This window comes from Mus caroli, unplaced genomic scaffold (genome assembly GCF_978045245.1).
Source record: "Mus caroli unplaced genomic scaffold, Mus_caroli_1 scaffold_16, whole genome shotgun sequence".
Taxonomy (NCBI): Eukaryota; Metazoa; Chordata; class Mammalia; order Rodentia; family Muridae; genus Mus; species Mus caroli.
In genome coordinates this window covers 6,230,293-6,245,595 of record NW_028227271.1, presented here as the reverse complement: position 1 = coordinate 6,245,595, position 15,303 = coordinate 6,230,293, and the positions used below count along the sequence as shown (strand labels likewise).

The 15,303-nt window shown below is 49.1% G+C and overlaps 1 pseudogene; it reads right to left on the bottom strand.

The window, feature by feature from the left end:
- Positions 1 to 10,884: 10,884 nt before the first annotated feature.
- Positions 10,885 to 12,490, bottom strand: LOC147000708 (aspartate aminotransferase, mitochondrial pseudogene; annotated as a pseudogene).
- Between the last annotated feature and the right edge of the window lie 2,813 nt (positions 12,491 to 15,303).

Here is a 15,303-nt window from a genome sequence, read left to right as displayed (position 1 = left end):
AAATGGGAAAGGACTCCTTTGGAGCCATCACGCCTTTAAGCCACATAAACGGATCTTCATTTTATTGACCATCTGTCATTCAGTCCCATGATTTTCAAACTTTCTAGGAAGTAATAAAAAAAAAAAATCCAACAGTCCAGATGCAGATGGGCCGTAACATACCTAAAACATATAAAAAACAGTCTACACCAATAACCTTTACAAACGTGGGAGGAGACCATCGACTCGAGGCAGGTTGCATAACTCAAAATAAAAATCTGAGGCAGAAGAACTCTCCCACCTGCTAGCTGAAGCCTGAGGTTCTCGTTAGGGTTGCAAGGTACTGGGATGCAAAAATCCCCCCAAGGAGACCAATAATCCGGGGAAGGAAGCAGTCAGGGCCCATTTATTATTTATATAATTTTGCTATTGTATTTTACGCGTATGGACACTTTGCCTGCTTGTATGCCTGTACCCCACGTGCTGACCTGGCTTCCGTGAAGGCCGGAAGGAGTTGTCTGGTTCCCTGGAACTGGAGTTACAGAGACTTGTGAGATGTCACCCAGGTGCTGGGAATCTAACAGAGGTCCTCTGGAAAGGTAGCTAGAGCTCTTAACCTCTGAGCCATCTCTCCAGCTTCCGAAGCCAGAGCTCTTTACCTCTGAGCCATCTCTCCAGCCCCCAAAGCCAGCGCTCTTAAGGCCTGAGCTATTACTCCAGTCCCACCATATCTATCACTCTTTATGTCAATCATTTTACTTGGGGACTCTTCTAATTACAACTGAACACCAGATATCGATTCTATTTATTCACAATGCTCTGATTCTTAGAATTACACGTCACGTGCTAGGAACTCAGTAGACATGTCAGTGAGCTAGGTTGCGCTAAATAGAGGACGTCTTGGCACCTTCAATGTGCGGATCTACTACGTCTCTCCAACTGGAGGAAAGAGTTGAACAGCGTTTTCCAAACCGACTGCAGTATTTTCCAATTGAAGCATCCAGTGGGAAACTTTACAGTTCCCATACTTCCAGAGACACTAGCTTCAGGTGTTCAGTTAAGTGATCCTAGATGCTGCCCAGAAGTCAGGGTAGTGAGAGGAGAGAGTCCGGAGCGTAGGCTAAAGATGTGTGACATGGAAACGATCCTAGGAGTGCGCAGGAACAAGGAGACAGAGACCTCTGCCCTAATTGAGAAGAGAGTTGCTCACAGGATGTCTCTGAATTAAAGTCTTTTTTAGACCACCTGTTCTACTCACTGGATTTAGTCCTGTCTGTTGAGGCTTCCTTATAAACAGAAAAGTTATTGCCATCGATAAACACATACACACACACACACACACACACACACACACACACACACACACAGTATACAACCTCAATAAATGTTCCAAAGTTCATCCTAACAGGCAAATTACAATTTAACTACCCGGAATGTTATTTTGTAACTAGCCAGGGTTCCTGTGCCTGGGCACTGTGGCGGTCCCCTATAGGAATGACTCAGTAATTGTCATCTTACTGTATCCATTAAAGGCCAAAGCTAGGGCAGGTTGGGACAATGCCAAGGAGGTTGTTTTGTTCACTGGCTATCTACTGGGGGTGTGGGGGAGGGTGTATGGGGGTGTGGGGGAGAGTGTATGGGGGTGTGGGGGAGGGTGTATGGGGGTGTGGGGGAGGGTGTATGGGGTGTGGGAGAGGGTGTATGGGGGTGTGGGGGAGGGTGTATGGGGGTGTGGGGGAGGGTGTATGGGGGTGTGGGGGAGGGTGTATAGGGGTGTGGGGGAGGAGCTCGGACTGGACTTGCCGAATGTCTTCTGAAACAGGCAGGAGAAAGGAGAAAGCGTGTGTGCTCGCAGGTGGAGGGAGGAAGAGAGGAAGACTGTCTGGAGGAGTTAAAGTAGCTAACGCCTCATCTCCTTCTAGGATGAACTGCCAACAAGTTCAATAATTTACTTGAGAATAGTTTTGCTAAATGCTCCTAAACTGGCTTGATCGTTCGTAGGAAAGAGAGGTGCTCTTTACAGCAATGAGGCCCCAATTAAACTGTGTGCTAGCTTCCGAAGCACTGCGATTGCACTTAAAATGCAGGCACCATGGAAATTGTCTTCTGCAAGGGTCTGTAGAAGATGTCAACAGTGGGAAAAGTTGAGGGAACTTGTCAGGGGACAAATGTGTAGAAGGCGGCTTTCACTTTTGTCTCTAGCAAGCTGGGCTAGGGGCTGAGGGGCTGCGCACACCATTGGGCTTGGGGCCACTGGCTTTCCCAGAGGTACACAGGTAAGCAGGCCTTCCTGAGAAAGAAAGAGGATCAGCTGCACCCACTCCTCAGCCAGTGGACTAAAAGCCAAAGGTGGGAAGCCCCGAGGAACCGTCTGGTGTCCCAGTGAGGAAGAGGCTGGACTTCCCTCAGCCCTCTCAAAGCCTGATGATGCCCAGAGCTGCCACCCACTTCCTATCTAAAACGGGAAACACTCCCACATTTTCCAGGACTGGTCCTTTCTGGTCTTGTTCCTGTGAGTGAGGGAATGACTGCCCATCTTGACTATGAAGGACGGGCGCTCTTGAGGGTTTCTTCCTGTGACTAGATCATTCACTTGGCCAAGAACTGAAGATGTAGAACATGATCTCTTGCTGAAAATGTTCCAAATAAGCCTTGAAGAAGGAAAGAGAAAGCAGACTGGGAATTGAAGCAAGAGGAGGAGAGGGCTGAGGATCGTGGCGATGATGGTGATGACGATGGTGGTGGTGATGATGTTGATGAAGCTGTATGGAAGCCATGAGCAGGACTCTTCAGTAGCTTTATAGAAGTGTGATCCCTTGAACCAGGCTAAGGGTTAATAGTCAGGTCTGGGAAGATACATCAATCAGCGAAACACCTGCTGTGCAAGCATGAGCACCTGAGGTTGGATCCAGAGAACCCCTTGTAAACATCTGGGGGCATCTACACCCCCAACCCTGGAGGGAGGAGATGGTGGATCCTTATGACTCATACAATAAGCTCCAGCTCGGATTCAGGGAGAGACCTGTCTCAAAAATCAAGGAAGACATTGGATGTTGACCTCTGGTCACACAGGCAAGCATACCCAACATACATGTGAGAACACACACATATATACACAGGCAAGCATATCCATTCACACATGTAAGAAAACATACACACATACACATACAGAGGCAAGCATACCCACACATACATGTGGGAACACACACACACACACATACCACATCACACCACACATGCACACACAAACACACAGAGAGACTTTGAATTCTTCCTCTTCCCTCCATTCTCTCTTCTAGCCTTTCCTCTGACCCACCCTCCCTTTCTTCCTTTTTTGTTTATTGAGCACATACAACTGTAGACCCAGGGGTAAGACACAGCTTATCCCAAGAGCTCATTAATACCATAAAACAAACTTCCAATAAACCATCAGTGAGGTGCGAAGAACGCAGTCACACCCAAGTGAACTCTCGGGAAGGTTTCACAGAGATGGTAACATCTGACCACAGGACAGTGTGTATGCTAAGCAAGAGCAAGGTGGTTCTCTCAACTCTCACCCTCTAGGGCTACCCTCGAGGTCGCACACCCAAAGGGACATTCCCTATCATCTAATCACGTGAGACTTTCCAAAGCAGAGCTTTTTACCTAGCTCATGAGAGAGGAGTAAGCCAGAGAGAGTGGGAACATGAGGACAGCCCAGTGAGTCATTTGTGGGAAAGAAGCTGGCTTTTCTTAAGGTCTGAGGAGAGAAAGCTGGCTGCCAGCCAGCAAGGAAGCAGGGACTTCACCTGAACCCTGCCACCAGCTCAAGTAAGCAGGAAGGCAGATCTTGTCCCAGAGCCTTCAGATAAGAGTCCACCTGCCACATTGATTTTTTTTTTGTATTTTAATTTTTTGGCTTGGTGAGAGCTACACAAAGAACCCCAGGCAACTGCTGAGGCTTCTGAAGTCCAGGACAATAAGATAACTCTTGAGTGTTGTTCCGTGAACACAGAGCAGAGACCAAGGCAGGAGGGTTCTCCGCTCAGCAGACGAGCATGAACCCGGTGATATGAAGAACTCAGGGACCTTGGGAACGGCAAGATGTTCTGTAACTTGGGAGAGCATGAGTGTGGAGCCATTGGCATAGAAACCCAACAAATCTGAGCTTGGGAAAGTCGTTGAGTTTTCATACATGCCAAAGAATTCAAGCTTGATCCTTTTGTTTGGTTCTGAGACAGACCCTTCTTCTGTAGCTCAGGCTGGCCTTCAATGTCAGCTCAAGTGAGTCTGATGATGAAGATGATGAAGATGATGGTGGTGATGTTGATGATGATGATTTTTTATTCTTTTGTTAAGACATGGTCTCACTATGTAGCCTTGGCTGGCCTGGATCTTTCTATGTAAACCAGGGTAGCCTTGAACTAACAGAGTCTCTGCCTCTCTGCTGCTGGAATTAAAAGCACGCACCAGTGATGTTGAACTTTTGATCATTTTGTCTTAGTCTCCTGAATCCTGGGATCACAGATGTATAACACCATGCCAATTTTTTTTTTGAGGCAGGGTCTCATGTAACTCAGATTAGCCTTGAGCTCACCTTTAGCCAAGGAGGAACTTGAACTCTTCATCCTCCTGCCTCCACCTCTCATCCATTGACAGAAGCATTCAGGGAATTTACAGGGATGAAAATGGACTGTGGGAGCCACATGAAGTGTCTGCCATTTTGACCACATGCTGGCGGGTGAGGAAGGGACAGGAAGCCAGAGCCCAGCGGGTTCTAGAAGCATGGAGACCATGGTACCATCAGGGACTGGAGTTGCATGGGGAATGGCCATGAAGCAGGAGGAGCAAGGTAGATGGTTGTCCGCTTGCTCGCTCTCCGCATCTGCTCTCAGATCCCATTCTGGGGCCTTTCTCTCCTAGACCCACTGAAGCCGCTTACCCAGCTCAAGGGGATCCAGCCCAGCTCGGGGCACCTGCTTCACCTCAAACAGGGCAGCAAAAGGTGGAGAGTGGATCTCAGGGAGGCACAAACGATACTCAGAATAGCCAGTGTTCAAGAGGCAGATTCACTTTGCTGTGAAGTCTCCAGACGCGGCCTCAGCGGCCTCAGCAAGGACCATGTATAAGCCTGGAACTTTCACCACGGCTGTCCCCATGCTGGTGAGCACTGAAAAGGGGCCAAAATGCTTAGGTAAAGGATTTCTCCATATCAAGGGTCACGTACCGACCCCTCAGCTCAAGGACCCTCCTGAGACAGGAGAATGACTGGGAAAATGAACTCAGAGCTATCACATGTCATTGTGGAAGCATCTAGCCCGGGAATGTTAGGGGCTTCCCAGAGATGGGAGCACGGTCTACACACTCAGCATAATGGAAACCCTGGCTTGAATTTTGGGCTGCCCAGCCACTGCTGCCAGGGATGTGAGGCTGGGTTCGGAGAGGGACAGGAAAGAGACTGTGTCGGGGAAGGATGTGGTTGGATCTTTCTTTAAGAGCACAGCGTGTTATCTTTTGGGTCAAGGAAATTATAGGGGATTGATAAATTTACTAGGACAGCAAGAATCACGCTGGATTTTTTTTTCCAGCCTTAAGTAAGGACATTCTTCTCCTAAAATATCCTCCTTAGCCTTAAAGGATCTCAGGGAAGCTCGAGGACAATCAGATTCTGAGACGTGAATCCTGGGGAAAACTAATCATGAGGACAGATGCCGTCTTTGAGTGACTCTGGTCCCAACACAGGAGAACATCTGTCTCCTCTCAGGCTCAAAGAGGCAAGTTTACTGTTCACCTATAGCCTAAGCCCACATCGGCCCCAGCCCTGAGAATCCCGGGATGAGGATTCCCCAGCTTGTGAGACTTTAAGGACCATATCAGCAATCAGGAGCAAGAAAGCCAATTAAATCCCAGACAAAAGCTGGGGGTCACGTCTTTTGGCTGAAGGCCAGCCTCTCCTTCCTCCAGACGATTCTATGTGGCCTGGCCCAGAATTCTGGGCCCTCGCCTTCAACCTCACACCACTGGTAAGGATAGTTCTTCCCAGAGACTGAGCTTGTTTACGGTACCCTGTGGCCTACACCCCCTCTTGACCTAGAGGAACAACCCGCCCCCCGAAAAAGATTTGTCCCCAAAATTGCACAGTAAGGCTCTCTAGTCTCCACAGGAAAACCAGGCCAAGATGGGCTGAAAGACCCAAGTCAATGTGGCCAGTGTGTGTGGTGTGTGGGTAGGTAGGTGGGGGCATGCTGAACTCAAGACCCTGTAGACTCTGTTGTCCTCCCAAGCCCACAGGCTACATTGACATCAGCCCAAGCTGTCTGGTTCCATCATGAATTCCCATGAGCCTGTGAGCATAGCATGGAGCCTTCAGTCAGCTCTTTGTACCATTCATGTAGGCAGGAAAGGGCAGTGAGGGATTGGGGCCTAAGTGCAGATAGGCAGCCGCCCTTAGATCCTCTCTGGTTTGATGTCTGGAGACACTGCAGGCTTGCCCTAGAATTTGTTAGCGTTCCAGTCAGCTTAGGAACCCACTGTAGTCAAGTAACCCAAAGTGTGGGCTTCCCATTGCACGTCAGCACCTCCATCCTCGTCCTAAACCCGGCTCCAGGAGCTCCTGGTACAGACGCTGCCACCCTGAGGCACCAGGTGCAGGAGAGCCATCGGCTTTCAGTTTCCTAAACTCGATTGGGTAGGTTCAGGTCTGCCTCCCACCCCACCCCGGGCGGGCGGGAGGGCGCAATTACACAGCTCACCTGCCATGGCAGTAATCAGTAATGGGCCCAATTACTCTAACTGCTGGTGCTGGCAGGAAGGAACCCACCCACACAGCCCTGCTGTGAGACTTTCTTCCATAGCTGTTTACCTAAGCTGAGCATTGCTGCTGCCTGGTGCTCGGGAGAACTCTGTGCACCCTCGCTCGCTCCCGATGACTCGGCTCCCTACTCCCGCCCGAGGAGATAGGGCTGCGGCAAGTAAAAAAAAAAGGGGCAGAGAGCGCTTGGGATCGCCACGAGGCTCTAGTCCCGTGTCAACTAGTTCTAGTTCGTGGTCAAGCAATGAGTGACATGGATTACGTCAGTGTGGCTAGTGAAAGGTCTAGATTGTATTCTGCAGCATGCAGAGACGGTCGGACATAAAGGGTCTTGAGATTCAGCCATATATCACCCTCCACTAAGGACAGGGTGTTGCGAGCTAAAATAAAGGACAAAGGGACCTGAAGAGCAGACAGTGCTTCGCTGCTGTTTCAGATGAATGGTCTGCAGAACCCCCCGTGCTCTCCGTCATCACCCGGGGACCTGTGATTTAAGATGAGGGACGTGTTGCTTAGATGTGTCCACCCACACAGAATCTGCTGCTCACCGGTGACTTGGAGAGCCCAAAACTAGGATGATTGGCCATAGGCTGGAGTCTAGAAATTGCTTCAAGGCAGCAGCTTGGGTCATGATGTCCATGGGCATATTATTTTTCAGATGGGGGCTGTTTGGTTTCTGAGCATAGGTTCTAATGGAACAAGCAAATCTGCTCTTTTCTGCCATGCCCCACAATCGGGAAAGGTTTCAAGCAACCGGAGTCACCTCTACCACGCAGGGTCTCCTCCGAGCCAGTCTCCAGCGGCCTCCAGCTCAGAAAGATCTGGAAAGATAGTCATGATTCCAAAAAACATCACAAAGCCCCGTGGTAGCAACAACTCCAGAATTTCAGTTTCCTAAAAAACACAGAAATATTATAGAATGTGCTTTTGTTTTAATCCCAGGCGTGGGGATGTGGGGCTGCTTTGGACTGTCCGCAGCTGACTATGATTTGCCTCGTGCTCTAGCAGAGGCGTGGTTTTATCAGATAGTTTCTGCAGTTGTGTGACATTTGGAATTCTGGGAACTTTTCAGAGGATATATACATGCTAGAGCCCTGAGGGTCTGGAGTTGGTGATTGTGGGTTGTTGTTGGGGGGCAGAGGGGTGGGGGTGTGGGTGGAGGGGTGGGGGTTGGTTGTGGTTTGTTAGCAGTCATGCTCAAAGAAGAAACAAAAAGGAAAGAAATTAGATTCAAGGGTCTCTATCTGCACCCCCACCCCAGCCTTTCGTCTCTCCCACCTCGTGTTGGGGGGGGGGGGAGAAACTTGGTGGGGGAATGAAGGGTGGGAAAAAGAAGAACCCACAAAATAGCAAAGACCAGCTACAGCCCCCTTAGTCACACCTGCCTGTCACTGCCTCCGCAGGTCCCATTTGATGCTCATGTTTCTTCGGGTCCCTGAAAGGTACCTGATACTTGATTATACTCCAAGAAGGCTCCCAGTGACAGGGCCCAGGGCAGAGTAGCTGTCAGGATGGGCGGTGGAGTCCTGTGTTTAGGAAGCCTAGCGTGCCCTCTGTGGACATACCCACACTGCATTTCTTGCAGAAGCCTGGGGCCCGGTCTAGCCTCGGCCTTTCCGGGACTTTGAGCTTCTGCTCCTCCCAGATCAAGGCCACATATGTGATTTCCAATCCCCAGCGACTGTGCTAGGAATTTCAGAAGTGCTTTCTCCTCCCCAGAACCTCATGGTGAGGTCTAACCTCAGGCTGGACTGGGAGAAAGCATGAGATTTCAAGGCCTACCATATACCATGAGTGCTTCTTTTTAGGTTTTGCTTTGTTTTTCTATTTAGGTGGGGTTTCCTGATGTAACCCAGGTTGGCCTTGAACTTGCAATCCTTCAGTCTCAGCCTCCCCAGTTCTGGGAATCAGAATGTACAACACTACCTCTGGCACATGGATTCTTTAAAATATCCCGCAGTGATAGAATTTGATGGGCAGCATAGGAATTGTGGACACACCTGTGTCTGTGTTTGTGTCTGTGTCTGTGTGTCAGTGTGTGTCTGTGTGTGTCAGTGTGTGTCTGTGTGTGTCTTTGTGTCTGTCTGTGTCTTTGTGTCTGTCTGTGTCTCTGTGTGTGTCTGTGTCTCTGTGTGTGTGTCTGTGGGTTTGTCTGTCTGTTTGTCTGTGTATGTATGTCCGTGTCTGTGTCTGTGTGTGTGTATCTCTGTGTGTGCCTGTATGTCTGTACGTGCAGGGGGAGAGGGTTGTAGATAGGAAAAGCTTCAACTGCACACAGGACAGACAGACAGAAGGCAATTTGGACAGACAGACAGAGGCTTAACTCCAGATGCTGATGGGTCTCATTGTGTTGATGACAAAGTTGAGTCAACTCCTTGTGTGCTCCTCTTACCTGCTGGTGTGAGCCCAGAAGTGGGGAGCAGAGGTTCACAGACAGATTCAAGGTAGAGAAATGCAAATGACAGACCGGGGGCCTGCACTTGTGATGGAGGAGAAGGCAAGTTCCAAAGCCAGGACTTGGGGAAAATCGTGAGATTATCCATGTTCATTTTCCTGGGGATGGTGGTGACACCCTCCATTCTTTGGACCCCTCCTGCTTAAAACTCAGAGGATATTAAGAAAGGAAATGTGGGAGGTCAGGGCCATCTGGCTATGACATTTGTCACTCCATTGGGCCCCAGGGTGGTTTTGGTTGATCTGGCTGGGTAGGTGGTGAAACTTCCCCACCTAGAGCTAGCTGTGCCTCTCTCCCAAAAGCTGTGTGCTCAGGTAGAAGAGGGCAGCCTTATATGAGGAGGAAGGCTCCAGTTGAGGGTGTTCAGTAGCTGCACTCTCCTGCTAGAACCTCCAGACAAGCTCTCACGAAAGGGAATGCATGTAATGCAAAACCAACTAAAGAGTAGAGACTCCCAGGTTTGATTTGTGCAATGCACACCACTGCCTCTGGCAAATGGACTATTTTAGAATGTGAATATCTCTCAGAGATAGCTTATGATGGACAGCATAGAAATTGTGGGAAGAGTGTGTGTGTGTGTGTGTATTGTAAAAGTCCATCTATGCTTTGTCAATAATTCATACACCACAAAAACACTAGTATTAAAACTATGCAAAAAGAAAGTTGGTATAATCATAATATCAGACCACATTTATAGCAAAAAGATGGAATAGCAAAGCTCCTGCAAGCATTATCAAGCGAAAAAGGATCATTACTTTAGGACATCAGATCAGGGAGATGCTTACACTAAATACATGTAGCATTTTGAGACATACTAACAATCTACATTGTACAATACATGTAGCAATATTTGACATATTAACAGGGAAATTCATTCTTGTTTTGTTTTGTTTTGTTTGTTTGTTTGTTTTTTCTTTTTTTTTTTGGGTCTATAGTAATTTTATTGTAACAGAGAAACCAGGCGGCAGTACGTCTACATGATTAGAGCAGATGGTGGTTATCTTTCCCAAGGGCGGAGTCTGAGCCGGGCTGGCAGCACACAAACCCCAGAGTATCTCCTTCTGATCCTACCCTGCACGTCTGACTCATGTGAAGAGACGGGCTGTGCAGCCAGGATGGATGGAGAGGTCCAGCTGGGCAGAGGCCCCATCCCAGTAGGAGCCAATCAATCAATGACTGAAGAGGACTCTGAAATCAAGGGCAGGGTCCCTCTCTCCACGGCTCTTTGATGAGAGAGGAGGCTATGCATGAGCAGAAAAACTATGCTCTCCATTCTTACGTAACTCCCGATAGGCTGAGGCTGACATTCGTAGTAGAACTGGATGAGACTCTAGGCTCTAGAACAGCAATGACAAGGGGCAGGCGGACACGACACTATATCTTCTACTGTCCCTGTTGAAGTGGCAACAGACCTGTTGGTTTTTGTAAAGCATAATTTCTGTAATGTGGTCTGCTGACACAGTTTGCTCCACACCAGGAGGACGAACTTGAGGACAACTGTTAATGACAGAACTAGTTATTTTTCTCTTACAGCCTCTATTACGGGAGGCTCTACCGGGGTCCATGGGGGAGCCCCTGATATCACCTGAGGCTTTAGGTAAAGCGTCTGACCTATTCCAGTGCCATGGCTGACAGGTGTTTGGTGCTGTGATTTTTCTTGTGTGTGTAAACTTTCAGAAAAGCTGGAGACAAGAGGATGAGGGAGTTTGGTTTAGAGCCGACGAAGTTCCAGATACCAGCCGAGGAAGCCTCCGCCCTACCTCTCTTCCGAGGAACGAGTTCAGTCGCTGAGTTATGCACCGTGGTTGGAAACCAGATCTATTCACCACCACCCACCCTCCCTCACCCTGCACGTGATGCTCACGAGTGCAAAGGCTGTCGGGAAAGTGGTCTCTGTTCCTTCGCACCTGGGAATTACTTGGTGACCTGGTGAATGGCATGGGCAAGGTAGCCCACATTGCCAGAGGTGACCCCTGCCACGGAGATTCGGCCATCCTTTGTCATGTAGACCGAGAACTCCTTGGTCAGCCGCTCCACCTGCTCCGGCTTTAGGCCGGTGAAACAGAACATGCCAATCTGGTCGGTGATGTGCTGCCAGTTGTGGGAAGAGCCCTCTTTCTTCAGATTGGAGACCAGCTGGGTCCTCATGCTGATGATGCGGTCAGCCATGCCTTTCACCTCCTGCAACCATTGCTTCCGCAAGTCTGGAGAAGTCAGGATGGTTGCTGCGATCCGGGCCCCATTGAGAGGTGGGTTGGAATACAGAGGACGGATCAAGATCTTCAGCTGTGACTCCACCCTTTTGGCTTCTTCTGCATCTTTGCAGACCACCGTGAAGGCTCCCACACGCTCACCGTACAGGCCCATGTTCTTGGCATACGATTGGCAGAGGCAGACATTGATGCCCTGCTCGATGAAGTGCCGCACGGCCCAGGCATCCTTATCACCATCACCGTTGGCAAAACCTTGGTAGGCCATGTCAAAGAATGCAAAGAGATTCTTTTTCTTCACCACGGACGCTATCTCCTTCCACTGCTCTGGACGCGGGTCCACGCCGGTGGGGTTGTGAGCGCAGGCATGCAGGAGGAGGACACTCTGCTCTGGGATTTTTGATATGTCTTCTAGGGCTCCGGAGAAGTCAAAGCCGCAAGTCTTGGGGTCATAGTAGCGGTAACCTTGGAGCTGCATGCCGGCATCCCTGAAGATGGGCGTGTGATTTCCCCAGGATGGTTTGGGCAGAAAGACATCTCGGCTGAACTTAAAAAACCTTTGCAGAAAACTGGCTCCAACCCTTAAGGCTCCAGTCCCGGAAATGGTCTGCACAGTGACGAACCGGCCGCTTTTCAACACTTCGTTGTTCTCGCCCAGGGCCAGTTCTGCAGAAGCCTTACAGAATTCAGCCAGTCCCCCAATGGGCAGGTATTCTTTGTCCAAATTTTTTGCAGCAATCTGGGCCTCTGCCTTCCGGACACTGGGGAGCACGTAAGGCTTTCCGTTATCATCCCGGTAGGCACCAACTCCCAGGTTCATCTTCTTGCTGTTGGTGTCTCTCTTGAAGGCTTCGGTAACGCCCAGGATGGGATCTGGAGGCCCCATTTCGACATGGGTCCACCAGGAGCTGGCTCTGGCAGAGGCTGCAGCAGCTAGGCCTGGGTGAAAGGCAGCAGCCATTCCCGAGAGGATGCGGCTGGAGTGCAGGAGGGCCATGGTGGGCGGTAAGACGGCAGTGGATGGTGTTAGAGCCGAGATCAGGGTAAGCGTCCGCTGGAACCTGTTTGTTTTTTCAAGACAGGGTTTCTCTGTATAGCCCTGGCTGTCCTGGAACTCACTCTGTAGACCAGGCTGGCCTGGAACTCAGAAATCCACCTGCCTCTGCCTCCCGAGTGCTGGGATTAAAGGCATGCACCACCACCGCCCGGCTGGGAAATTCATTCTTTTTAGAAGCACAAAACCATAAAGATTTAGTTATAATATACATCCTTTTAGTGGAAATGACTAGCAGGTGCTAGTTTGAAGTGTATGAAACTCTGCACCACAAACCACAGGAGGCACATTCTTTCCGAGAACACATGACAAAGTGTGTATCAAAGTAACCATGAGCGAGACATGGTGTGGAATGATGGTGGCTCCAGCTCCAGGGAGGCTGTGTCAGAGGGTGTGAGAGTGAGGCTGACCTGAGTTAACAGTTAGCTTTAGGCAAGTCTGGTCTGTAGAACAAGACCCTGTATCACACACACACACACACACGCACACACACACACACACTTATACATGCATGCATGCACACACACAAATATAAAATTGTAGTTATAGAGCTCAAGAGTTAGCTAAGGAAACTTGGGCTGGAGAGATGGCTCAGTGGTTAAGAGCACTGCTCTTCCAGAGGTCCCGAGTTCAATTCCCAGCAACCACATGGTGGCTCACAACCATATATAATGATATCTGATGCCCTCTTCAGGCCTGCAAACATACATGCAGGCAAACTACTATATACATAATAAATAAATAAATTTTTTTTAAAGAGTTGGCTCAGTAGTTAAGAGCATTTGTTCGCTGGGCGGTGGTGGCGCAAGCCTTTAATCCCAGCACTTGGGAGGCAGAGGCAGGCGGATTTCTGAGTTCGAGGCCAGCCTGGTCTACAAAGCGAGTTCTATGACAGCCAGGGCTAAACAGAGAAACCCTGTCTCGAAAAACCAAAAAAAAAAAAAAAAGCATTTGTTCTTGCAAGGGGCTCAGGTTCGATTCCCAGTGCCCACATGGAAGCTCAACCCCTTGGATGTCAGGTGCAAACCTGCTATGTGGTGCAAAACAAATACATGTAAAATAATAATAAAATAAATCTAAATAAATAAAAATAAAATAAAAAGTTTTAAAATGTAGTTATGATGAGAACTACTTAAATGCATTTAAATATTTAATTATAAATACGAATGAATGCTAATGTATCTTGACAAATCAGGAAAGATATAATAATTGAGAAACTTCAAATCTGGGTTCTGGGATAAACTTTAAAAAGCAGCAAGGCTTATCTAGGAAGGAAAAGGAAGAAGTGAAGGGTGAGACTCAGCCAAAGGAGGGCGACCACTGGAGGGAGACACCCTCTCAGCCAAGGAGGGAAGACACTCACTCAGCCAAGGAGGGCCATCACAGGACCCAGCTGCCTTTCCTGGTGCTGCACCAGGTATCTATCTTGCTTGCCCTTAGAGCTTCCAAGGCCACAGCCTGGCCCACAGCAGTCATTCAGAAAGTTTGTCTCAGAAAGGCAGATCCCCTTCTTGAGCAGGCAGTCCACAGTCCTAAGACTGGAGCCCACGAACTGTGCACTGAGATGTGTTACTCAAGTTTGTAAAGGACCTGTCTTAGTCAGGGTTTCTAGTCCTGCACAAACATCATGACCAAGAAGCAAGTTAGGGAGGAAAGGGTTTATTCGGCTTACACTTTCATACTGCTGTTCATCTCCAAAGGAAGTCAGGACTGGAACTCAAGCAGGTCAGAAAGCAGGAGCTGATGCAGAAGCCATGGAGGGATGTTCTTTACTGGCTTGCCTCCCCTGGCTTGCTCAGCCTGCTCTCTTATAGGACCAAGACTACCAGCCCAGAGATGGTCCCACCTACAAGGGGCCTTTCCCCCTTGATCACTAATTGAGAAAATGCCTTACAGTTGGATCTCATGGAGGTACTTCCTCAACTGAAGCTCCTTTCTCTGTGATAACTCCAGCTGTGTCAAGTTGACACAAAACTAGCCAGTACAGGTCTGAAACGTAAGAACAGTTACAAATGATAATCAGAGCACACCAGAATCCTCCTTATTTGGGCAAGACTTGCTTGAATAAGAGAGAAGGTGGAGGGGACTATAGCTACAGAGGGAAGAGTGGTCACTGCCCAGTATCTACATATTACAGTATGTAAAATATTTAATATGGATATAAATCCATTTCCCCTCGGTGTGTGTAGGAACATCTGATGGGACTGGAGCAGTATGTCTCTCAGTCATAGAGGAGCTCTCTGTCCAACACATGAGCATCACCACCCACTGCGGTTGTCTCACACAAAGCAGATTGCAGATGATGATGGCCGTGCTCAAACTTCTAAGTGGCCAATAAAGGCAGACGTGCCTGGGTTTCACCCCAGCCCATGAAAATCAAGAGATTTTGTCCAAGTTTTTACAAACACTCCCAAGCAGGTTGAGGTGAGCTAGGGAATCAACCAAGCTTGGAAAGGCCAACAGAGAAAAGAAATGTCCAGGGCTTCGTAAAGCTCTTGGACCCTCCAAAATGCTGTTCTTTAGAGCCAAGCAGGTCTCTGTAGTTGGGCTCTCATCTTGGCTTGGCTCACTAAGCTGAGACTACTCCCTGCATGAGTTCACATGCATGGGTTTGTATTCCTAAAATAGGGATTTGATGGGGCGGGGTTGACCGGGCTGAGGGCACTGGAGCATGAGGGTAAGAGGGCACTGGACGTCCTAGGACAAAAAGCCAAGGGGAAAACTGCTCACTGCAGGCTTCCAGCCCTGGGCCTGTGGTGAGCAAAAGGGAAAGCCCACAGTTGGGAGAGGAAGGAATGTGTCTTGCTGTCCCAGC